Here is a 27,692-nt window from a genome sequence, read left to right as displayed (position 1 = left end):
ACACTACCGTTCAAACGTTTAGGGTCACTTAGAAATGTCCCTATTTTTGCAAGAAAAGCACAGTTTTTTTCAATGAAGATAACATTAAATTAATCCGAATTACACTCTATACATTGTTAATGTGCTAAATGACTATTCTAGCTGTAAACGTCTGGTTTTTAATGCAATATCTACATAGGTGTATAGAGGCCCATTTCCAGCAACCATCACCCCAGTGTTCTAATGGTACATTGTGTTTGCTAACTGTGTTAGAAGGCTAATGGATGATTAGAAAACACTTGAAAACCCTTGTGCAATTATGTTAGCACCGCTGTAAACAGTTTTGCTGTTTAGAGGAGCTATAAAACTGACCTTCCTTTGAGCTAGTTGAGAATCTGGAGCATTACATTTGTGGGTTCGATTAAACTCTCAAAATTGCTAGAAAAAGAGAGCTTTCATGTGAAACTCGACAGTCTATTCTTGTTCTTAGAAATGAAAGCTATTCCATGCGAGAAATTGCCAAGAAACTGAAGATTTCCTACAACGGTGTTTACTACTCCCTTCAGAGGACAGCACAAACAGGCTCTAACCAGAGTAGAAAGAGAAGTCCCCGCTGCACAACTGAGCAACAAGACAAGTACATTAGAGTCTCTAGTTTGAGAAATAGACGCCTCACAGGTCCTCAACTGGCAGCTTCATTAAATAGTACCCGCAAAACGCCAGTGTCAACGTCTACAGTGAAGAGGCGACTCCGGGATGCTGGCCTTCAGGGCAGAGTGGCAAAGAAAAAGCCATATCTGAGACTGGCTAATAAAAGATTAATATGGGCAAAAGCACACAGACATTGGACAGAGTAAGATTGGAAAAAAGTGTTATGGACAGACGAATCAAAGTTTGAGGTGTTTGGATCACACAGAAGAACATTTGTGAGACGCAGAACAACTGAAAAGATGCTGGAAGAGTGCCTGACGCCACCTGTCAAACATGGTGGAGGTAATGTGATGGTCTGGGGTTGCTTTGGTGCTGGTAAAGTGGGAGATTTGTACAAGGTAAAAGGGATTTTGAATAAGGAAGGCTATCACTCCATTTTTCAACGCCATGCCATATGCTGTAGACAGCGCTTGATTGGAGCCAATTTCATCCTACAACAGGACAATGACCCAAAGCACACCTCCAAATTATGCAAGAACTATTTAGGGAAGAAACAGGCTGTTAAGGATCTGCCAGGCACAGCTTCTGTATCCACGCCCATAGGTAATCAGTCTGCACCTGCTTCTATGTCTGTGAGACTGACTCCATCTTCCACCACTGAGGATGGCAGGCTGAGGAGTGGGAGAGCCTATCACAGCCTGGCCAGATGGAGCTAGCTCCCGCCCTCTGTCTATTTATACCTGCCTTTACTGTTCCTCCTTGCTTGTGATTCTTCTTGTTTTGTTTCCTGGCCCTGCTGCAACTTCTTGTACCATTTGACCCTGCTTCATATTGACCCTGGCTTACTGACTACTCTCCTGCTCTGCGTTTGGTACCTCGTACACTCCTGGTTTGACTCGGCTTGTTCACTATTCTCCCGCTCTGCGTTTGGTACCTCGTACACTCCTGGTTTGACTCGGCTCGTTCACCTCTCTAGTTGCTCACGGTGTTGCCGTGGGCAACTGCCCCTTTTCCCTTGCTTCTGTGTACCCTTGTCTGCTTGTCTGTCGTGCACTTATTGAGCGTAGGGACCGTCGCCCAGTTGTAACCCGTCGCCTAGGGCGGGTCGTTGCAAGTAGGCAGGGACTGAGTGGCGGGTAGATTAGGGCTCACTTGTCTGTTTCCTTACCCCCATCATTACACAGGCAGTTGGTATTCTATCTGTAATGGAGTGGCCAGCGCAGTCACCAGATCTCAACCCCATAGAGCTGTTGTGGGAGCAGCTTTAACGTATGGTACGCAAGAAGGGCCCATCAATCCAATCCAACTTGTGGGAGGGGCTTCTGGAAGCATGGGGTGAAATTTCTCCCGATTACCTCAGCAAATTAACAGCTAGAATGCCAATGGTCTGCAATGCTGTAATTGCTGCAAATGCAGCATTCTTTGACGAAAGCAAAGTTTGAAGGAGAAAATGATTTTTTGAAATAAAAATCATTATTTCTAACCTTGTCAATGTCTTGACTATATTTTCTAGTCATTTTGCAACTCATTTGATAAATATAAGTATGAGTCTTCATGGAAAACAAAAAATTGTCTGGGTGACCCCAAACTTTTTAACGGTAGTGTATGAAAAAAAAATAATTAAAAAAATCGGGGGGGGGGGGGGGGGGGGGGGGTAGGGGATATATGTCTCATGGCTTGTGTACTTGTTCTTTTAAGACTCTAGCAACGCCCCTGATCCTGAACTAAACAATAAGAAATCATGCGATATTGATAAAGAGAATTTAGTAGAAAAAATTTAATGGCTTTTCATTATACAGTAAATAAACCTTTGTTGGAATGACACTAGCCCTTTAAAGGCTATGGATGCCTTTGAGGGCAATATTTTTTTGTTTTAAATAAATAGATTAGTCAGTGTGTTTAGTGTAACTTTATAAATAGTTTTTTTTAAAGAATAGTTTTACTTTTGGAGATACAACTGTTCTGTATTCTCTATAGAGCTGTATCATTCGCTTTACACTGAATCCGTCAGTCCTGCGGACCTGACGGTTTCTTTGTCGGCGGGTCCTGGCTGTCTCTGACACGCAGGATCCACCTGAAATCGATGACATCTAAGTTATGGACTGCGGGACTGACGGATTCAGTGTATAACGAGCGATACAGCTGTTCTGTATTGAGAGTACAGAACAGCTGTATCTCCAAAAGTAAAACACATTTTTAATAAAAACTATTTATAAAGTTACACAAATTACACTAATTACACTGACTAATCTATTTATTTAAAAAAAAAATGCCCTCAAAGGTGTCCATAGCCTTTACTTTGCTGCCTGGGATGGTATCTCTGCTTATTTGTGTGACATTGATTTTAGTCTATACCAAATTTATCAATAGGGAGTGCAGGGGAGAAAAATTGGCACACCACTCTCATGTTGCGCCAATATTAATATGGATTGCTAAACAGTGATATCACTCTGTAAAAGTCCTGTAATAATATGACTGTGATGTGCAAATACACCCTAAGGCATCATTTACACGAGCGTAATATACGCGCGTGCGACGCGTGTGCTTTTCAAGCGTGTCGTACGCACCTATATTAGGCTAAGGGGCAGTGCAGACAGTCCCTGAGTTTTGCGCAGCGTGAGTGCACTGCGTAAAACTCATGACATGTTCTATATTTCAGTGTTTTTCGCGCATCACGCACCCATTGAAGTCAATGGGTGCGTGAAAACCACGCAGGTCGCACGGAAGCACTTCCATGCGAACTGCGTGGTTCGCGCAACAGCTGTCAAACTCTGAATGTAAACAGAAAAGCACCACGTGCTTTTCTGTTTACAAACATCCAAACGGAGTGTCAAAATGATGGCTGCTGCAAGAAAATCTTGCAGCCGCGTATCATGCACTGATGACACACGCAGCTGTAAAGTGCAAAACGCACACGCTCGTGTAAATCAGGCCTTAAGCAGTTTTCACATGGTAGTATTAAGGTCCGTATTTTGCATCAGTTATTGGAAGCCAAAATCAGGAGTGGGTCCAAAACAAAGTTACAAATCCTTCCATTATACTTTCTCTGTTTATTTTCTAGTCCTGGTTGTGGCTTACAAATACCGATGCATAATATTGATCTAAATACTGTGGTGTGAAAGTAGCATTAACTAGTTGCCGACACAGGATGAGAATACTCATCCTGAGCGGCGGGAACTTCGCACATTAGGACGAGCATTCTCGTCCTGTGTGACAGCCATGTCCGCTCGCGATCAGGAGCTGGGCAACTGCTGTAATATACAGCCGCAGCTCCACTCTAATGGCGGAGAGAAGAGAAACCTCTGCTCTCCGCTGTTAACCCCTTGAATGCCACCGTCAAAGCTGATCGCGGCATTCAAAGTAAATAAGAGGTGGGGGGACTGCCCTTTGAACGCATCACAGAAGATCCCTGTGACACGATCAAAGCCCATAATTTGGATACTGAGGTATGCCCTAACAACTGCCTATGTAGAATCAGTATACACGCTAATGTACTGGCATATAGATATATGCCAGCATATTACAGTTAAAAAAATCTAAATGAAAATGAAAAATCCCTTTATTGGATTAAAAAAAAGGTTAAAAATATTAATGTAAAATCATTATTTTAAAAAAAAAACAATACACAGAAATAGAATATTTTTACAATAAATAAACTTTTTCAAAAATAAGTCTCAAAACATGAAATAATATAGACATATTTGGTATCGCCACGACCATAACAACATGTACAATAAATGTATAACATTATTTATGATGATCGGTGTATGGTGTAAAAAAAATAAAAATAAAACTGCAGCGGAACTACTTTTTTTCTGAATTTTTGCCAAAATAAAAATGTATAGAAGTTAAACGATAATGTATTTGTACCAAAAAATGGTACCTACATAAAGTACAACTCGTCCTGCAAATAACAAAGCCTCATGCAACTACGTCAAACAAAAAATAAAAAAGTTATGAGCGTCGGGATGCAAAGAGGGAAATATAAAAAAATTGTTCCATCCTCAAGGCCAAAATTGTCCGTGTCCTTAAGGGGTTAAGACAAAAACATGTCTGGTGTTAGTTTTTCACTAAACTAATAGAGCGCTTTTATTATATACCCTGTGGCACATAAACTGGTCTTCTTTAAAGGGAAGGTATCTTCAGAAAATGACCTATTATTTAAATCAAGTTTTTATGTTAAACAAATTATTTAAGATTTTTTTGTGGTTTTGTTTTTCAATTTCCTATTTATTTATATATTTAAAAAAAATAATCCTAAAATCTAGCAATTTTCACTCTGGCCACTGAGTCTCATGATAGACTGACACTTCCTGTTGTGTAGAGATCACTTCTCAGCAGTCATCTCATTATCATCACAGGCAGGATTACAATGAAAGGTAATATCTATATATAGATAACACAGGATCCACCATTGATAATATGTAATGGATACAGCTCCCCCTATGCCTTTCTGCACAATGACTTATGCACAGGTCACCGGGCATGCTTAGAAAACTCCCCCATAGCAGTCAAGAAACATGTCCTGTTTACTGGTCCATGTGGCTGCTGTATAGCATATCTATCAATGATGCTAACAGCAGTTCAGGCAAGATGGCTGCCCTCAGAAACATGTACAGAAAAGAGAATTAAAAAAAATCTTTAATTAAAAAAATAGAAACACATTAGAAAAAAAATTATGTTTCACTATCTGGTTTTATTTAGGAAAAAAACATATAGGTGATACACTTCCTTTTAACTAATACTACACTACCTTGAAAACAATGTAGGAAAAAAACATGCCTTTAAAGAGATAAAACTGCTTGAGACAAAAAGGTTAAGAAATATTGGTTCGTACATAAAAAATCTAAAAGATTAAAGCATCAGCATAACTAAAAAGTATTGAACTTTTTTTGAAGTTTTGCTTTACTATAATATTTCTTTTAATGGATGTAGTACTTTTCATGATCTGTGAATCTTCGATTAAATGTACCCACTGGGAGCACAACATTTAACCAATGAGTAATTAATACATTTTGCTGACCTAGAATCTAATGACTGTCAATTTGGAGGAAAAAAAATGAAGACTAGTTCAGCATGGATTAAATCTTTTTGTTTCCTTCAAATAGTTTATACCTCAAGACACAGTTCTGGATTATTAAATATAACAATCACATCTCTCACTAATACCTTTTAAAAACACAAACCTTATTATTAAATAATGTCTTAATCCATGGCATCCACAAAGCTAGTTTTTTTTTTTCTTCCTTGTTAAAGATTCAGTTTGATGCCCTTCCCCCAGGGGCGTAGGTTGGGGGGGGCAGGCGGGGCATGTACCCCAGGCAGTGGCGTAACTACCGCGGTAGCAGCAGTAGCGGCTGCTACGGGGCCCGGGGCTTGAGGGGGCCCGTGCCGCCAGCCGACACGCCCACCCAAATGCCCGGTGGCGCCGCTAGCAGCCGTTATGGCTGCTACAGCGGTAGCGCCGCTACTGTGGGGCCTTACACAGGCCCTCTCATCATGCCTGTAGGTGTCGCTAGCACCGGAGGGGGCCCCAGTGCTAGCGGCAGCCAAATACATGTGTCAGCACTGAATGGCCGGGCATGTTCCGTGCCTGACCATCCAGTGCCTTACAATGACACTGATTGGCTAGCGGCGCGATGACATCATCGCGCCGCTTCCATGCTTGGAAGGTGCTGATTGGCGGGGCAAGTCATTCTGCCCCGCCAATCAGCGTCATTGGAGGACGCTCGTTCAGCTCCTGCAGACATGCTCAGAAGAGAGCATGTCTGCATCGCCAGTGAACAGCGTGGGAACGGGATCATGTGAGTATGGCAATTTATTAATTTTTTTCTTCAAAAATGTGAATGGCATTATCTATAATGGGGGGGTTGGTCGTCTTTATGTGGGGCATATCATATATAGGGGGGTCTATATGTGGGGCAGTAGCTACAGGGGCGTCTATATGTGGGGGTGTGGGCCACTATATACAGGGGGCTCTATATGTGGGCCATTATATACAGGGGGCTCTAGATGTGGGCCATTATATACAGGGGGGTCTATATGTGGGCCACTATATACAGGCGGGGGGTCTATATGTGGGGCACTAGCTACAGGGGAGGTCTGTATGTGGGGATGTGGGCCACTATCTACAGGGGGGTCTATATGTGGGGCAGTATATGTGAGATACTATACAAGGGTGGGCTATATGTAGAGCACTATCTATAGGGGAGCTATTTTTTAGGGTACTTTCTATAGGGGTGGGCTATGTGTGGGACACTATATACAGGGGTGGGATACCTGTGGGGCACTAGCAACAGGGTGGCTATATGTAGTGCACAGTCTACAGGGGGGAGCTATATGTGAGACACTATCTACAGAGGTGGGCTATACGTGGAGCACTAACTATAGGGGAAGCTATATGTAGGGCAGCACGGTGGCTCAGTGGTTAGCGCTATTGCCTTGCAGCTCTGGAGTCCATATGTGGGCACTATCTACAGGGGGCACGGTGTGTGTGTGTGTGTGTGTGTGAGACAGTTATATTTAGATGTGTTGAGAATTGTAACTTTGTTTATAGGTGCAGAAGTTTTAAAACTGAGAAGCTGAAGACATCTAAACGGAAAACTGCAGAAATGGGTCATGGCCGGGAGAATTCATCATAGATGTCTGAACCGGAGGGAGAAGAAAAGAACTAGAATCTGAGATGTCACCGGTGAGTCACTTAATGTAAATTAATCTGCCTCTAATCAGTATTGTAGTCACTGTATGATCTGCAGCGAGATGATGGGTGGTATGATTTTTTTTTGTGAAACCGCATCTCCCAGCATATCCTTATCATTGTTCCGGCCATGCTGGGAGCTGTAGTTTTACACAGTACAAACCTATACGCAGTGGCGTAACTACCGCTATAGCAGCCGTAGCGACTTCTACGGGGCCTGCAGCATGAGGGGGCCCGTGGCACCCGCCGGCACGGCCCCCTCCCATGGCCGCAGGCTCCGCTAGCAGCCGCTATGGCTGCTACAGCCCGACGCCACTGAAGGGGTTGTTCCTACAAAAGACATGCATCCCCTAACCACAGGATAGGGGATACATGTGTGATCGCTGGGACGCCCAGCGATGAGGAGAACGGGGGACCGAAAGTCCCCCCTAAATTCTCCATGACAAACCTCGGACTTCCGGGGTCTGTGTCGGCAGCTCCGTAGAAATGAATGGAGCGCCGGTCGCGCTTGTGCGCATGCGTGACCAGCGCTCCTTTCATTTTTATTGAACTGCGCAGACGCCAGAAGTCCGAGGTTAGTCATGGAGAACTTCGGGGGACTTTCGGTCCCCCGTTCTCCTTATCAATGCCAGCGATCGCACATGTATCCCCTATCCTGTGGATAGGGGATGCATGTTTTTTGTAGGACAAACTATAGGCCGTTTTTGTTTTTTTGGGGGGGGCTTATATGGTGTTATCTACAGAGGGGGTCTGTATGGCGTTCTCTACAGAGGGGGCTGTATGGTGTTATCTACAGGGGGTCTGTATGGCGTTATCTACAGGGGGCTGTGTATGGTGCTATCTATAGTGGGGCGCTGTGTGGTGGAATCTATAGGGAGGCACTATCTACAGTGGGGGGGGGGTTGTGTGATACCCAGCAGAGGGGGGGCCCCCAGTCAAAAGTTTGCTATGGGGCCCAGTCTTTCCTAGTTACGCCCCTGACCCCAGGCGCAACTAAGAGGGAAGGTAGGGGGGCGCCAGGAGTGCACTGTCCATGACGGCGGCCTGCTGCCTCTCTGAGGGGGCGGTGGCACCACTGAAACCAGCCGCCGCCACCCCCTCCTGCACTGTAGGCGATGAACGGCCGTGTACGTTCCGTGCCCGGTCATTCAGCGCCTTTCAACGACTCAAGCGGCGAGATTACCACTTTGCTCTGCTTGCATTGTTGAAAGGAGCTGATTGACAGGGCAAGTCATAGTGCCCTGCCAATCAGCGCCTTTCATAGGCGCAAGCGGCACGATGACGGCATCGTGCCGCTTGCGTCTATGAAAGGAGCTAATTGGCAGGGCAGAATGACTTTCCCTGTAAGTCAGCACCTTTCAACAACGCAAGCGGCGCGAGGATGTCAGAAGAGAGCAGGTCTGCATTGACACCAGATGGCGCGGGAACGGAATTAAGGTGAGTATGTAAAGTTTTTTTTTATCCTAATAAAAATGTAAGTGATATTATCTACAGGGGAGTCTTTATCTACAGAGGGCAGGCTCTATCTTTGGGGGGGCTATATACAGGGGTCAGCTCTATCTACAGGGGGGGCTATATACAAAAGTCGGCTCTATCTACAGGGGGGCTATATACAGGGGTGGGCTTTATGTGGAGCACTATTTATAGGGTGAGATATATGTAGGGCACTATCTACAGGTGTGGGCTATATGTTGGACACTATATACAGGGGTAGGCTATATATGGAGCACTATAGCTGTAGATATATGTGAGGTACTATATACAGGGATCGGCTACATGTGGAGCACTATTTATAGGGGGAGATATATGTAGGGCACTATCTACAGGGATGGCTATATGTGGGCACTATCTACATGGTTGGCTATATGTGGGACAAAATCTACAGGGGCTGTATGTGAGGCACTATCTACATGGGACTCTATGGGGGCACTATCTACAGGGTGCACGGTGTGTGTGTGTGTGTGTGTGTGTGTGTGTGTTGTGTGACACAGTGTATGGTGCTATTATAACTAGAGGTGGAGTGTATGGTGCTATTATAATCAGGGACAGTGTATGGTGCTATTATAATTAGAGGTACAGTGTATGGTGCTATTATAATTAAGTATATTCACGTGTCTGGCACCATGATAACTTTATATTTGTTTATAGGTGCAGAAATGTTTGAACAGTAAGAAGCTGAAGACATTAAAGTTGAAAACTGCAGAAATGGGCTCTGGCCCGGAGAAGTCATCATAGAGGTCTTGACCGGATGGAGAAAAAAAGAGAAAAAGAACAACTAGTATCTGAGTCACTTAAAGGCATGGTGTTGCCCTAAAAACATGTTTTTTTAAAAAAAATTAAACATTTAGTGTGTAGGTGATTAAACATTGTACAAATTTTTTTTATTTTTTTCGCGAGTCAGGAAATATTATAAATTTTTTCTAATTTATAATACTACCCATTTTTGGTCACTAGATGGAGCTAGTTCCCAAAATTGCAGCATTGCAACATTGGGTTAAAAGCCCTCGCTCTAGTGAGCTCTCAGCATCCCCCCCTCCTTTATCCTGGCTAGTGCCGGGATAAACGAGGGGTTTGAAAGGTTTAACCTCCTACACTGTGTGTCGCCATTTTTTGAGGTAACCCACAGTGTAGTAGGTTTACATACAGTAGTAAACACACACAAACACTAACATACATTGAAATCTCTTACCTGCTCCTGCCGCCGCGGCTCCCTCCGGCCCGTCCGCTCCCTTTGCTGCCGCTGTTCCATGTGCACAAGTCCGGAAGCCGCGACCGGAAGTAGTAATATTACAGTCCGGCCGCGACTTCCGGTCCACAGGAAAATGGCGCTGGACGGCGCCAATTTCGAATAGGACTGTGTGGGAGCGGCGCATGCGCAGTTCCCACACAGACGCCGTACACGGACGTGAATGGGACGGGAGCCGTTCACAGTCCCTATTGGACTGTGGCTGCCGTACTCCATGTCTGTGTGTGTCGTTAATCGACACACACAGAAATGGAACAAAAAATGGCAGCCCCCATAGGGAAGAAAAAGTGTAAAAATAAGAAACAGTAAAACACAAACACACAAATGAATATAAACGTTTTTATTACAGCACTAACATCTTTAACATATAAAAAAATTATTTGCCATGACACTGTTCCTTTAATGTAAATGTTTATTCTGCCTCTAATCAGTACTGTAGTCACTGTATGATCTGCAGAGAGATGATGGGTGGTATGATTTTTTTGTTTAGTGAAGCAGCAACTCCCAGCATATCCTTATCATTGTTTGGGCCATGCTGGAAACTGTATACAATTTAGTGCAAACCTATACTGCAGAGGTTGCACTAAATTGAGCTGTATTCGTACTGGTGTTGTATTTATGTACTGAGCTTTGTTCTGGTGTTGTATATATGTACTGAGCTTGTTCTGGCACTGTATATATGTACTGAGCTTAGTTCTGGTGCTGTATATATGTACTTATCTTGTTTCTGGAGCTGTATATATGTACTGAGCTTGGTTCTGGTGTTGTATATATGTACTGAACTTTGTTATGTTGCTGTATATATGTAATTAGCTTTGTTCTGGTGTTGTATATATGTACTGTGCTTGGTTCTGGTGCTGTATATATGTAATGAACTTTGTTCTGGTGCTGTATATAGAACTATATTGCATGTAAAATGTACAAATGGCTTTATGCTCGAGTTACATAAAAAAAACTGTGGAAAAAAATGACACCTCATTGATTGTTAGGGAAAACAAACATGGCGAGAGGGAAAGAGATGTCGGGAAAGAGGTTGGGGGGGCACCAAACTGAATCTTTTCCCCGTGTGCTGGAGAATCTAGGAACGCCTCTGCCTTCCCCCACAAAGTAATATTAACATATCCTTGTATGCTGATACATGGATTTGTGGTTCAGCAGCCCAATAATCAGCCTGCCTCCAGGAGTGTAGCTATAGGGAGTACAGAGGTAGCAGTAGCACCTGGGCCTTGGTGTCTGAGGTGGCCCAGAGGCCTATCTGCCACATAAGCAGACACCACTATTATAAATATCCCATGGTAGATGGGGCGCTGTTACAGATTTTGTATTGAAACTCAGTAGATTCAAGTGACGCCTTAGCATTACTGCTGCTGTTCTGTGGCTGCTCTTCCACCATGCAAATTAATATGTATCCTGATTCCAGGGCGGATATATAGCCTGTGCAGCCTGTTCAGCTGCACAGAGGCTGGGAGGGGGATGGAGACCCAATAGGGCCCGAGGTGGTTTTAAAGCAAGTATCCTCATTTTTTGTCACCCCTTTTACTGCATTATCCAATAGACTATGACTGACTGATTTGCTTTGTGATTGGCTAATCATATAGGTAGTTAATCCCTGTGACAGGGAGTAAACCCCTTCACTGTTCAAGACCACCATAGATGTTATAATTAACCCTTTGACTTCCCTAGACCACCAGGGATGTTATCATCAACTCCTTTCCTAGCCTAGGGCACCAGAAATGTAACCAGAAACCTGATTCACTGTCCTAGATCATAAGGGATGTTATTATTAACCTCTTCACTGCCCAAGATTGGCAGCTATGTTACTCATCGCTGCATGAGAAATTAAGACATTTTCTAGAGAAACAAAAGCAAAACAGTGGTGCCTCCTGTATTACCAGATCCTAGGGCCATGGCCGCCATCAGGGCAGTACAGCTAGTACTGCCATCAGGGGCCCGGCCAGAATGATGAAAAATAGGGGCCCGTCGCTTCTCAGCAACTTTACACATTTAATTGAGGGCCCCAGCGTTAGTCACTTGGAGAAAGGAACGGACCCTGCAATGTAATAGGACCCGTTCCTTTCTCTGAAGTAACTAATGCTGGGTCCCTGAGAGGACTTACAGTAGGGGAAGATGCAGCATGTAGAAGCTCTGTGTGGAGAGATCCCACCCCCCAGCCAACTCCTTCTCTACACAGCGGACTGGAACTGCAGGCTGGTGAGTGTGTGTCCCTCTCTCCATCCTGCTTCGCATTCCTCCTTATCTCACTTGATTATATAAAGTATGTAAAAATTGTTTCTCTAGCGTTTTTTGCTGCGATTTTCGCAATCGCGGCAAAAATGGCGCAGTTTTGCAGCGATTTTTTAAAACTCGCGGCAAAGCTGCATGTTTGTGACGCGATTACGAAAATTGCATCAAAAAAAGGGTACAAAACATGGTAAAACTGTTTTGTTAGGCTATAGTCAAAGTGTGGTAAAATCAAGTTTTTTCTGCGATTTTGCAAAAAAATTTGATTTGACTACACTGTGTAAATAGACTAAGGCCTTATTCAGACGGCCGTGCCCGGTCTGTTTTATATTTTTATTTCCCGGGCCGACCACAATTCAGGGAGCCGGGCTCCTTGCAACATAGTTATCCAGGGGCGTAGCTAGGGGGGGGCGCCGAAGAGCAGCTGATCGCTGCTGATAGGCGCCCCGTATGTCGGACACCTGCAGCAGGTTTAGGAAAAGCCAGGAAATTACGGCATTCTGACTGGAATCTGTGACGGCCAGGGAGTGGACCAGTCCAGTCACCTGACTTGTCACCTGACCTCACATCAGTGACATGAGGTCAGATGAGACTCAGGTCAGGGGACAGGTCCACTCCCGTGCTGCAGCCTTCCAGCTCTGCTGTTACACATGCCGAGAAGCAGAGGAGGAAGCTCCGCTGATGCTGTCAGCAAGGTGACATGGTGAGTGTCTGTGTGTGTGTGTGTGTGTGTGTGTGTGTGTATGTGTGTGTAGTGTGAATACAGTGTGTGTCTCTGTGTTTGTATGTGTATATGTTACAGTGTGTGTGTGTCTCTGTCTGTCTGTGTCTCTGCATGTGTTTGTCTCTTACATCTACTACATTATCTGTACTCAGAGAGTTATCACTGTGTTATCTGTGGTGTTACATAGGACTGCAGGTAACATCTGCTACATTATCTGTACTCAGAGAGTTATCACTGTGTTATCTGTGGTGTTACATAGGACTGCAGGTAACATCTGCTACATTATCTGTACTCAGAGAGTTATCACTGTGTGTCATCTGTGTTGTTACATAGGACTGCAGGTAACATCTACTACATTATCTGTACTGTGTACATATGTGCCTGTGTTGGTATATATGGATCTGTTTGTGAATGTGTCTTTGTGCTTGTATATTTGTGCCTTTTATGTATTTGTATATGATCCTGTCTGTGTATTTATCTGCCGGTGTGTGTGTGTGTGTGTGTGTGTGTGTGTGTATATGTGTCTGTACGTCTATATATTTACCTGTATGTATATATTCCAGAATGTGTGTATCTATATTTGCCTGTATGTCTATATATCTGTCTTTATGTATGTACTGTATATATGTTCCAGCGTGTCCATATATGTGGTTAATTTTTGGTTTGTGTAGGCGGCGGCAATAGCGAGCCCCCCACAGGGCGCCATCCAAGCTAAGGCCGGCCCTGGCTGTCACCAACCCTAGTCAGAAGGAACTCCGCCGTTGCCTGTGCCGCATGACCTCCTCGGCTCCTCCGGTAAATCACATCAGGCAGAGCGGAGAGTGGTAGCGGTAGGCTACCGCTCACCGGTCTGTTCACAGTGTGGCGCTAAGTACAAGGGGGGGAGTGTGGTGCTATTTACAAGGGGGGGGGAGTGTGGCGCTATTTAAAAGGGGGGGAATGTGGCACTATTTACAGGGGGGGAGTGTGGCGCTATTTACAAAGGGGCAGTGGGCTGTGTGTGGCACTATCTACAAGGGGGGCTGTGTGGCGCTATCTACAGGGGGCTGTGTGTGGCCTCTTTAATTTATTTTCTTTACATACCCTTACAATACAAAGGGTTAATTTGCTGCAAATCCCTAGCAAAATCTGTAAGGCTACATGCACACGTTGAGGAATTTGGTGCAGAAAATCTGCATCAAATCCGCAGGTAAGGCTGCAGGTAAAATCCGCACCTAAGGACTTGTCCACACAGAACGGAATTTTTGCAGAAAATTTGTGCAGCAATTCCGTTGAAAGTAGCAGATGTTCCGCTGCAGAAAAAAAATGCACCATTTCCTGCATTTTTTACTGCAGACAATGGTGCGTATTTTGGTGCGTTTTTCTCAATGGTAGGCCGGATTCACACGAGCGTGTGCGTTTTGCACGCACAAAAAATGTGGTGTTTTGCGCTTGTGCAAAAGGTCCATAACAGCTCTGTGTGTCAGCAGCATATGATGCGTGGCTGCGTGATTTTCGCATAGCCGCCATCATTATGACACTCTGTTTATATGTTTGTAAACAGAAAAGCACGTTGTGCTTTTCTGTTTTCATTCAAAGTTTTGACTACTGTAGCGCGCATCTCGCGCGGCACACGGAAGTGCTTCCGTGTGCCGTGCGCGGTTTTCACGCACCCATTGAATTCAGTAGGTGCGTGATGCGCTAAAAATGGGAAAATACATGTCGTGAGTTTTACGCAGCGGACATACGCTGCGTGAAAATCACGGACTGTCTGAATGGCCCCATTGACTAACATAGGTCCGTGCGAGGCGAGTGAAAATCACGCGCGTTGCACGGACGTATTATACATTCGTCTGAATAAGTCCTTAGGAGATGGTGGCATCTCCACTGAAAAACTAAGCAAATCATTCCACTTTCCACAGCAGGAATTGACATGTTGAGGTCCGAAAAATACGCACCGCAGGTCAATTTCTGGTCGGAATTTTTCCGCAGCGTGTGGATGAGATTTGTTACATCACACCCACTTTGCTACTACTGTATTCTGCTGCGTATTTTCCGTCCGCAATTCCAGATGGAAAAAATGCAGCAATTCCGCAACCTGTGGACAAGCCCTAATAATGCATTCTTATGTGTGTTTTTTACATTTTGATGTGGAAATACAATAAGAGCAGGTTTTATGCAGCGAATTTGTTATTTTTTAATTTTTTTTAAACTGGTCAGACACAATTTGCAAGCGGAAACGCAAAATAAATTGACATGCTGCAGATTTTAAAATACGCACCACAGGTCAATTTATATGCAGAAAATTCAGTGACGTGTAGATGAGATTTCTTGAGCTCTCATTTACTTTGCTGGTACTGTAGTACGCTGCGGATTCGCCGCACGAATATACATGCGGCAAATCCGCACGTAATATGCATCGTGTGCATTTGGCCTAACAGAGTTTTTTTTAACTCATCCTAAGGCCCCTGTTCAGACGTGTGGGATTTGATACGGATTTCAATGACAATCTGCAACCCATGCATATAAGGTTTCCGCAACCCAGTTCACATGCTAGGAAAAATTTTCCCCGTATATTTTTGCCCGCACCATGAATAGAAATCCACCACAACAATAAGTAACATGTGACTTGTTTTGCACGGAAAAGACGAGGATAAGCCCCTTTGAATGACCATGGGACTAGTTCTCGTGCCGATCTGCTACACGCTTGTGGCACATTTCTGCGGCAGAAATCCAAGGGAAGCCTCAGATTTTTGCCTTGTAAAAACACATTGGACTTTAATGGCAATGTAAGAAAGTTAGTGCTCCTTACATCCTCACACAAGTGCTTCCCCGTCTCTTAACGTCCCCTTCACATCGTTTTATTGCATTACATTTATTGTAGAGAAAATCTCTGAACATACACTATAAACAATGTAAACAAAAATTCACAGGGCTCCATTATGTCCTTTTAGCCTATGTCGGGCTGGTATATGTCGGTTTACCTTTTTTTGACGAATGGAATAGCGTAGTAGACTTTGCTATATCATCCTGAGAGATTCCACAAAAAAACGTATACCGCTCCTGACATTACTATATGGACAGTGACGTCAGGAGCTTCCCTATGCCGGAGTCCCCAGACGGAGCATCAGAATTGCTTTGCTAGTGGAATTTGTCCCTGGGAAAGCTCCTGACATCACTGTCTATATATGTAAAGTGACGTCAGGGGATTCTCCAGGGCCGGAATCCCTGGCCAGAGCGTTGCCAACTGTCTGGCCGTGGACTCAGGCTTTGCAAAGCCAAAGTCCCTGGGCAGAGCGCTAGTAGAAGCTCTGTGTGGGGACTCCAGCCCTGGGAAAGCTCCTGACAACACTGTCCATTTATGGACAGTGATTTCAGTAGTTTCCCAAGGGCCATTCCCCGGGCGACGTATCCCACTTTATGCCATACAGAGGGATAAGTTTTGGCTAAATAGAACAAAATCCAGAGCATTAACCGTTCACTGCCTGCTCCGTGGTTTCATTCACTGAAATTGACATCAGCACCAAAATCAGTTAATGCGTACAACGTACAAACGTGAGTGCCACACATTGCCCAACCCCAGTAATGGAGGGGTGGGGCCCAGACAACTTGGCTGTATAGGGCCCAGAAATTCCTCATGGCGGCCCTGCCTAGGACACATGCCCCAACAGCCCACACCCCCTAGCTATGCTACGCATTAGACACTATGTCACGAAAGGGGCTTAATGGGTCTCTAAGCTTTGCATCTTACCTGTAAAAATAAGTATAGCTTTTAATTTTTGTATAATGTTTTTCATTTTCATAGTGTATGGAATTGGACGGATATCCATGATCAATCCCAGCATCGAGATGTCAAGCAAATCTGTGTGACTAATGGAGGAAGGACGTAGGGAGGAGAATTTATGAGACAAATGTGGAAAGATGTGTATATGTTAGATGCTCTTATAGATTGAGAGTATAGTGGGGGGCATTGTTTTTTTTTTTTATATATATGCACTGGTGAATTAGAATGGTCCACCGATATATAAAACCTGCAGTGTATTTGTAGGATTAATAATCACTACTTCACAGTAAATATACAATTGAATTATTGTTTATACGATTTGGTACTTATGAGCACTTTGTTTTCTTTACTATAAGTGATATATGTATCTGTATCTTTCTCCTACTTCCCGGACTGGTTTGGAAACTATTCCTGGCTGTTCCGGTGACTGGGGGACAGTCTTTATGTTTTGCAACTTTTCATATGTTGTGTGGGGCTGAATGTCCCCCCTCCACATATATATATTATCAGTTTTATGTTGTTTTCACATTTTTTTTGTTCCTGGTTGGAGGTGTTTTAATATATATATATTTGTCCAGATTACATTTTGTAACGATATTATTCACATTGTATGTAATCTATACTCTATAATTTATTTTGAGCGCATTTACATAATCCCATACACAGTATTCTATTTTACATAACATGTGTTATTTGATCTGGGATGTGCTTGGTGGACGTCACCGCTCATTATTTGGGTGATGTCCTTCACCTGACATACCCCGGACCAGGGGACAATCTACATGTGGGTGTACGCATCTAATGTATAATTTTTAAACATGAGTGTCTCGCGCTGGCGCGGGGCGCGGTTTGCGGTGCTGCGGGGGTCTGGGTGGGGGATCTCCACCCACCGTGTTGGGCACGGGGGTAGTCTTTCACATCCGTTCTCCCGCTGTGGGTGCGCAACGGGCTGTGCGTCGGGGTGCTGCACTCGAGTGTATATTATAGGGTGTTCAATAGATCTGTTATATAGACTTGTGATATTGGCGCCGCAGCGATGTGTGGTGCAGCGGCGGGGGTCCGGGTGGGGGATTTCCACCGCCGGTGTTGGGCACTGGTGGTGGTCTCCCTTACCCGTGCCTCCGCTGATGGTGCTTGGTGTACCGCACATTGGCGTGGCACATACGTATTTTGGCTATACCTATGGTGCAGGTATAGGGATACAGCATATATTTGTCCACATATAAACAAAGTTGATATAACTGACTGTAATGTGAACTGATGGCTGTTGATGGACACTATAAACATTTTATACTCCTCTCCGTATTAACAATAATAATTTTTAGATAATCTGAATGGCAGATTCATATTGTAATGCTAGAACGCTTGACACATAGGGTGATGCGCGCATGCGCTTGATTGGCCGTCCACATGTTGTGTCGGAAGTTGTCAGAGATAGGGCGGCAGTGCAGGGATGGGGAAACCTGCCACTGCACTGAACGCTCCTGACGCGGATTACACACGTGGGAGGGTTTAATGAACCGCTATGCGCCATTGGTCACAGGTGGAGTATTTAAACCATTCTCCATTACACTATCACCACCTCCTGACGAAGGGTGCGAAACGCGCGTCGAGGTGTTTCTCTCCTGAGACCATCAACAGCCATCATTTCATCCACAGGTAATAGAGATGTAACTATGCCTATTACTTATGTATGGTAGCCAGTTTTAACATCTTTAACAGACGTTATTTAGGTAGAGTAGAGGCAGATACCATTAGGACCTCTTACGAGTTAAAGACTACATGCTCTTTCTCTGTGCTGTTATGATACCTGATGTATACTATGCAGTATTATAATAATTAGGCTATGGTGGTCATTTGATGACTTCGGAGATTGTTCAATTTTAAGTATGTTTTAATTTTGTATGTATATGTATGGGTATCTTTGGGAGGTTTTCCAATTTGTGGAATAATAAAATTTATATTTTTCGAGTTTACATGTCTAAAAGACTCTTTTTCTGGATATAATTATATGAGGCGTATATAGGTTTTCTTTCCACACCCCCTAGCTATGCCCCTGCATACACATTGGAGAAAACACTTTAAAAATGTGTGTCAAAATTTCATTAATCAATCCAATGAATACAGCAATTAGCATCTAAAATAATAAGTGCAACGATATAAGCAAGCAATTAATGAAAATATTTATTAGTGAGTAATACCTGCGTAATAATGTTTAGTTGTCTCAGCCTACATTTTCTCTAATATCATTATGCTAAGCCTCTTATATTTATTTATTGGTGTAAAAAACAGACTTAAGTATATGAAGGTTAGAAAAAAAATCCAGACACCCTTTGAAGCAGTTGGCTGAAAAAGAAACCCCTATTGTTTAATCCAGTGTTTGGATAAGAAGCGAGCACAATTTTGAGGGATTACTTAAAATGAACTGCTTTATATTGCACAGAACATCAAATAGATAGCCATGGAGGAATTAATTATCCAGCAGTACAAAAGCTTGTACACTCTTCATAGGGAATTTTCTTTATAATTAAAATGACTATGGACCAGTCTTATCAAGAATATATTACAACAACTACCTTAAATAAATATTATGGAAGACAATAATTGGAATGCAATGAGAAGATTAAAGTATTGCATTAGGGGTTCTGAATCTTATTAGAGAGAAGCAAAATAGCAGACAAAAATTCGATTTCATATACAGCTAAATCATTTTCACCTGGCCTGAAAATTTTACAGTTCAATTTATATTTAGGATTACAATTTAATTTAATCTACTTCCAAGGACTCATGAGGGGACAGTTGAGAGAAGAGGCTCAGAGGGCAAAACATGAAGATATTATGAAACAGTCACATGGGCTTTTTTTTATTTCGTAATTATTTTAATCTTATTGTTTGTTTTTAGTGTACCATGCTCTTTTTACTATTTATATATTTTTGCCTCAGTAACTACTGTAGGATTCTCCAATATTTACCAGATGTGTAATAATTATTAGGGCAAACAGTCAAAAGGTTGCTTTTTGGGCAGTGTGTACATAGAAAAGAGGGAACCCAATAGCAAAGATTAAAATGAGCGCCCTCTATGGTGCTGGGTTTTGCAACCTCGGACAGACATATGTGTTTTTTGTTTTCTTCTCCAAACCCTTTCCATAACTCGTGGAACCAATTCTACACCTCTTTGTTTGCTAACAATGTAGTTCTTCTGGAGAGGGGAGTCCTGTACAAGTTCTCAGTACCCAGTAGTAATGGGGATGGGACTAACCAGGGATGGGTTTCCTCTCTCCAAACGTTTCATAGCAGCTCCATCATCTGCCTATATGTTAGGTATGCTCCTGTTGTTGGACCAAGCTGAGAGTAATATAGAGGAATGTCCTTTTTTAATTCATAAACAATAAAGAGTAATGACAAGTGCCACACAATTGGTAGCAACATTTAAAGCATTAACAGGAAAGTAGCATATTGTGCAGCGGTTCCTCTTGAAATTAAGTACAATACATAAAACACTTAACAAAGTGTCTAATATTTATCTAAACAGTCCCACAATGTCATTTAAACAATCGAAATCAGACATACAAATCAGCAAGTAATAACAGATGCACCAAAGATGATGTAGTTCTAGAAATTTAGAATGCCCATGATTGTGTCAGGTAAGGGGGGGGGGGGGATAAAAAAACAAAACAAAACTAAAAGATTAGTAGAACTGGTGGGGCCAGGGTAAACAAATCTTGTGGGGGCATAGACATCTATTAGGGCAAGTCAGACTGCGTGTGTGGAGGGACTGGGTCCATACAGCATGGACTTTGTATTGGAATGTTTGATGCATATATACACAAGCTACTTTTAGGTCAGTGACCCATTCACACTTCCTATCTATTGTGCGCAGGCAGAGACAATACCATTCCTTCAGATACATGCTATCACCTTCCTAGCTAGTATTTCATGCAACAATTGACGTTAAAATGGGGAGAACTGAGGGGAGTCCAACAACTCCAACAAGCATACACTAGGGGTCAGTGGAATTAGAACACCCATCAAGTCAGTAAGAAATCAAATCCATTGTGCCCAGTAACCAGCTCTAGTTAACATTTGGGGCAAAAGTCTCTCCTCACCGGGCTCCTGAATGTCCTGCTTTATTTATATAAAACTGAAAAAACCCTTTCGGCATTCCTGAGTTTAACTACTCAAATTAAAAGGAGCACTTTTTTCCAACTTTGACAAAGCCAATATCCTCTATCTTTTTCACAGTGTGGAGTCAAGAACTGTATTTTATATTAAGATAAGGCCTTACAAAGGGCAATATAATATTTATATTACAGGTTTTTTTTATACACCCCAAGGGCTCATGTACACGACCGAGTGCCACCGACCCGACTCTCTGATCCGTGGAAAGATAGAAAATGTCCTAAAACTGTATTTAGCTTAGCAACTACTGCTTGGAATTAATTGGCACCTAGCTTACTGGTAACCAGTATACCAAAGTCCTTCTTTTGCTCTTTTATTCCAAACTGGATTCCAATTATTGTTTCTGTATGCAATGCTATTACAGCAGCCTAGGTGAATAACTTTACATTAAATTGCAATTACCATTAACCTGCCCAGATTGGCAACTGGTTAAAATCTATCTGTAATATTTCACAATCGAGTTCTGTTTTGTGTGAATAGAAAGGAAACTAACACTTTGGCCTCATGCACATGAACGTAGCCATGTGCCCGGCCGTGATTTTCGGGTCGGCCGGCAGCGGAATATGGCAGCGGTCATACTTTCAATGAGCCTGGGTCGAGTTTTTTCTTTTTTGGTACTATTTTGGGGTGCATATAATTTATTGTTTGATTTTTATAAAAAATTGCAGGGGAAAAATTGGTCAAAATAATTGACTATAGTTTACTTTTCTTTTTTTTAATACCATGAGTAATGCAGTGTAAATAATTGGTTATCTTTTTCTTTTGGTAGTTGTGATTGTGGCCATGCTATATATCAGCAATAAATATTAAATTAATAAAAAACTTTTTTTTTTTTTTTGGGGGGGGGGGGGGGGGTATCTATTTTATTAAATCTTATTGAACTTAATTTAATTGTTTTTTTATTAGTCGAGAAGAGAATTCTTATCATACTTGAAAGAAATATCACTGTGATGAAGAAGGAAGATCCAACTGATCAGTATCTTAATTCACCCTTTTGATATGTTACCTTTCTCCAAAATGGTACCAGCACCGTGCAATCCCAGAATATGTGCAAAATCAATTTATTCATACCCCCGCATTTCAAGCAATTAGGAGGAATTCACGGGTTACATAGTTACATAGTAATATCAACTAAACAGAACCTTATAGACTGCTTCCACAACTACCTACTAACAGCAGATCTGTGAGATAAAATGCAAATATGCTGTCCCTGAGATGGCATCAAGAATATTTGTAATTCTTGGTCCCATGTTCTCGAAAAGAAAGGCGGCAATTTAGTATTTAAGGTGATCAATAATCTGTAAATAATAGAGAGGGAATTGTGAGTTTTTCCTACCTTAAGGCCGGATTCAGACGAGCGTGTTCGGTCCGTGATATATGGACTGTATGTCGGCAGTATTTCTTGGAGCGAACACACTGCAGGGAGCCAGGCTCCTAGCATCATAGTTATCTATGACGCTAGGTGTCCCTGCCTCCCCGCGGAACTACTGTCCCATAGTGAAAACACGATTACAGTACGGGACAGTTTTCCTGCAGCGAGGCAGCGACTCCTAGCGTCATAGATAACTATGACGCTAAGAGCTCGGCTTCCTGCAGTGTGTTCGATCTGGGAAATACTGCCAACATACGGTACGTATATCACGGACCAAACACGCTCGTGTGAATCTGGCCTGAGGCAAGATTAACATGAGTGTGTCCGTTTTGCGCGCGGAAAAAAGCAGCGTTTTTCCAACATTGCAGTTCCATGTGGCATCCGTGTACAGTGCGCGTCTGTGCTTTTTTACACACGTATGTCATCCATATGTCATGCATTTTTTACGTCAACAAAAAAAACTGAAGGAGGGGTTTTATTTTTTCCTCATAATTTCTTTAGCAACTGGTGCGTGAAAAACATGGACAGCACACATATGGCAACTGTGTGCTGTCCGTTTTTTTTTCATGCACCCATTGACTTCAATGGGCTGTGTGATGCTCAGTAATGCACCAAAATAGGACATGCAGTGAGTATTAGGCAACGAACACACACTGCGTGAAAAACGATGCATGTCTGAATAGCCCCATTGATTTTCACAGGGCCATGTTGTATCTGTGAAAAAACGGACAGCACACGGACGTGAAATACACTCGTGTGAATAAGGCCTAATATAGATATCTTAAAACTTGTCAATTCTCTGTGTTGCCCATATATCTGGTAGCCCTAAAAAATAATGCGTCAATTGATTCAAACGCCACTTTCCAAGAGAGCAATGCATCGTCTTTTCTAGGAGCTGGTCTTTCATCAACCAAGAGGACCCCCGGAGATTAATTCCTCTAAACATCCCCATCTTGGGAGATCCCAGGATTGGAAACATCAGAGATAGTGAAGTAGAGGACCCAAATGATGAAAGGTTTTTGAGCATACCTGGAGTGGACCCATTGTGGGATGTCTCAACATAATTTGTATTGGGGGCCTCTAAACCCCTTAACGCTATGTGACATAAAAGTCCGTCACAGGCGTTGTCCTGTTAACGCAAACTGACGGACTATTACTGCACAGCATTAACAGGGTACAGTGTCTGCAGATACATCTGCAGACAGAATTAAAGCAGTGATAGCTTAACGCTATCACTGCTTCAAGGCCAGGACCGGAAGCTAGCCTCCGATCTGGCCGATTAACCCCTTAGATGCAGCGCTCAAAAGCGAGTGCTGCATCTATGGTGTTTATAAGCAGATCAGAACCCCGCAATGAAATTGCGGGATGTTTCAATGACTAACAATGGCCTCCTGTCAGCCAAGTACGGAAGCCTGCTAGGTCCCGCCCTGTGGGGGCAAAATACTCACTACACCCCTTAAAATGCCTTAAGGGGTGTAGTTTCCAAAATAAGGGTCACTACTTGGGTGTTTATTTTACTATTTGATCTCAGGGCCCTGCAATTGTGGGCCAATGCTGTGAAAATCACCAAACAGACCTCAAATGCACATCTTCACTTCAGAGCCCTGTCATATGTCCAGGCAAATGATAAATGCCTTGAGGGGTTTAGTTTCCAAAATGGGGTCCCTTCTTGGGGGCTTCCACTGTACTCTGGTGCCTTAGTGTTTTGCAAATGCGACATGGCGCCCAAAAACCAATCCAGCAAAATCTGCATGCCAAATAGCGCTCTTGCCTTTCTGAGCCCTACTGTGTGTCCAAACAGCAGTTTATGACCACATGTGGGGTATTGCCAAACTCTGGAGAAATTTCTTTACAAATGTGGGGGTGCTTTTTCTACTTTATCCCTTGTGAAAATGAAAAAATGTAACTTTTTAGTGGAAAAAATGTTGAGATTCATTTTTACGGCCTAATTCCAATAAATTCTGCAAAAGACCAGTGTGGTCTAAGTGCTTACTGTACCCCTAGATAAATTCCTTAAGGGGTGTAATTTCCAAAATGGGGTCACTTTTGAGGGGTTCCTACTGTTTTGGACCTGTAGGCGCTTTGTAAACGTGACATGGCACCCGAAAACCATTCCAGCTAAATTTCAGCTCCAAATGGTGCTCCTTCCCTTTTGGGCCCTGCCGTGTGTCTAAACAGCAGTTTATAACCACTTATGGTGTATTGCCATAATCGGGAGAAATTGATTTTCAAATGTTGGGGTGCTTTTTCTACTTTATTCCTTGTAAAAATTTAAAATGTCTACATTTTATCAGAAAAAAATGTAGCTTTTGAATTTCATGGCCTAATTCCACTAAATTCAGCAAAAAACCTGTGCGGTCAAAATGCTTACTATACCCCTCTATAAATTCCTTCAGTGGTCTAGTTTCCCAAATTGGGTCACTTTTAGGGGATTTCCACTGATTTGGTCCCGCAGGAGCTTTGCAAATGTGACATGGCCCCGCAACCATTCCAGCAACATTTGAGCTCCAAAAGCCAAATTTTCCTTATAAGCCCTTCCGTGGGTCCAAACAGCAGTTTATTACCCCGTATCGGGTACTGTTGTGCTCAGAAGAGATTGCTTTACAAATGTTAGGGTGCTTTTTCTCCTTTATTTATTTTGAAAATGGAAAAATCTGAGCTAAAACTACATTTTACTAGAAAAAATTAGGATTTTCATTTTCACGACCTAATTCCACTAAAGTCAACAAAATACCTATGGGGTCCAAATGCTCGCTATACCCCTTGATGAATTCTTTGAGGTGTGTAGTTTCCCAAATGGGGTCACTTTTTGGCGGTTTCCACTGATTTGGTCCCTCAGGGGCTTTGGAAATGCGACACGGTACCCGAAAACCATTTGTCACATACTCTCTGCGTGCGGCTCCCTCGGTCTCCAGGACATCGAGAGTTACTCGCTCGGGTGTCGCCCGGCCTGCCAGACTGAGGCAGTCTGCAGCCAATAGGAGCTCAGGAGCGTCAAGCCAATCAAAGCATGGCTGATGTTTCTGAGCGCCCGCCCTCTCCTTATTTAGTTCAGCCTGGGATAGTTGACCTTTGTCTGTAATAAGAGTTTCCTTGCCTGGTGCTTTCCCTTGTTTCAGACTCCCCTGAGCGACTTGCTTTTTGACTTCTTGTGACCTGACCTCGGCTCAACTCCTGACTTTTCTTTGCCTTCAGACTTTTGTTTTTTTCGCACTCTCCCAGTTTGACCCTGACTGCCTGACTCGCCGTTTGGGCCTGGACTTGTCAATTGCCTTGCCTCTCCCTCCGTGTACTTCTAAGGTTATCTGTTTGTCAGTTTCACCTGTACCAGTATAGGGAAGGCCGCCCAGTTGTGCGCTGTCATTTAGGTCGGGTCGTAAAAGTAGGTAGGGACAGAGGTTTGGGAAGAACAGGGACCTCACTGTTCACTGTGTATTTGTTCATGACACCATTGCAGCAAAACTTGAGCTCAAAAAGCCAAATAGTGCTTCTTCCCTTCTGAGACCTGCCGTGTGTCCAAACAGCAGTTTATTACCACATATGGGGTATTTCCGTAATCGAGAGAAATTGCTTTTTAAATTTTGGGGTGTTTTTTCTCCTTTATGCCTTGTAAAAATTTCAAATTTCTACGTTTTATTGGAAAAAATGTAGATTTTCATTTTCACGGCTTCATTCCACTAAATTTAGCAAAGAAAATGTGGGGGTCAAAATGCCCATTATACCCCTTGATAAATTCCTTGAGGGGTGTAGTTTGCCAGATGGTGTCTTTTTGGGGGGTGTTTCCACGGTTTTGAGGACCTCTTCAAACCGGACATGATGCCTAAAAAATATTCTAATAAAAAGAAGGCCCCAAAATCCTCTAGGTGCTGGGTTCTGAGGCCTGTGTTTCAGTAAATTAGCACACTAGGGCCACATGTTGGTTATTTCTAAACACTGCAGAATCTGGGCAATAGATATTCGGTTGCGATTCTCTGGTAAAACCTTGTGTTACAGAAAAAAAGGATTAAAACTAACATTTGTAAATTTTATCCCTACTTTGTTGTAATTCTTGTGAATCACCTAATGGGTTAATAATCTTTCTAAATGCTGTTTTGAATACTTTGTGGGGTTCTGTTTTTAAAATGCGGTGATTTAAGGGGGTTTGCATTATATGGGCCCTTCAAAACCACTTCACAACTGAACTCGTCCCTGTAAAAATAGCCTCTTGAAATTTTCTTGAAAATATGAGAAATTTGTGCTAAAGTTCTAAGCCTTGTAACGTCCTAGAAAAATAAAAGGATATTCAAAAAGTGATGCCAATCTAAAGTAGATATATGGGAAATGTTAATTAGCATTTATTTTGTGTGGAACAACTATCTGTCTTACAAGCAGATACATTAAAATTTAGAAAAATGCACATTTTTGCAATTTTTCGCTACATTTTGGTGTGATTCACAATAAAAGACTGAATGTATCAACCAAATCTTACCACTAACTTAAAGTATAATGTGTCACGAGAAAACAATCTCAGAATCACTTGGATAGGTAAAAGCATTCCAAAGTTATTACCACATAAAATGACTCAGATTTCAAAAATGGTGCTGCGTCCTGAACGTGCCGACTAGTCCATGTCCTTAAAGAGACAGAGTCATTAAATTAATTTATGTGTTTTTATTTAATAATATACTATATTGACTTTAATTTTTCACACACAAAGTTTTTGTTATTAACACTTTCTTACTGTACTGGGGGCTGACATGTTTTATTTAATTTGTGTATGTGTCTCTTAATGACACATACACAGATGGAATACGGCAGCACAGTGCATAGGACACAATGAACGGGAGCCGTTCATTGCATCTGCCATCTGGCTCTGCACTGCACAGGCGCAGTTCAGAGCCACCCAGCAAAGAAGCTGGTTTGCAGGGAGAAAGCAGGCGCCATTATGAAGAGCGGCTGCACAGCAGGTAAGGTGTGTGTGTCTCTGTCTGTCCCCCTCTCTCTCTCACAGACGCCCCTTCTCGTGACTCCCCCCTCACAACCCCCACCCCCGTGTGTGTGTCTGTGTGTAGTAGTGTTGTATGTGTGCGTCTGTGTGCAGCAGAGCTGTGTGTGTGTGTGTCTGTGTGTAGCAGAGTTGTGTATGTGTGTCTGTGTGCAGCAGTGCTGTGTGTGTGTGTGTGTGTGTGTGTGTATGTGTGTGTGTGTGTGTGTGTGTGTGTAGCAGAACTGTGTGTGTGTGTCTGTGTGTAACAGTGCTGTGTGTTTGCATCTGTGTGTAGCAGAGCTGAGTGTGTGTGTCTGTGTGTAGAAGTGCTGTGTCTGTGTGTAGCAGTGCTGTGTGTGTGTCTGTGTGTAGCT

The sequence above is a fragment of the Rhinoderma darwinii genome, chromosome 3, assembly GCF_050947455.1.
Source record: "Rhinoderma darwinii isolate aRhiDar2 chromosome 3, aRhiDar2.hap1, whole genome shotgun sequence".
Classification (NCBI taxonomy): domain Eukaryota; kingdom Metazoa; phylum Chordata; class Amphibia; order Anura; family Rhinodermatidae; genus Rhinoderma; species Rhinoderma darwinii.
Note: the sequence above shows the minus strand (reverse complement) of the source record.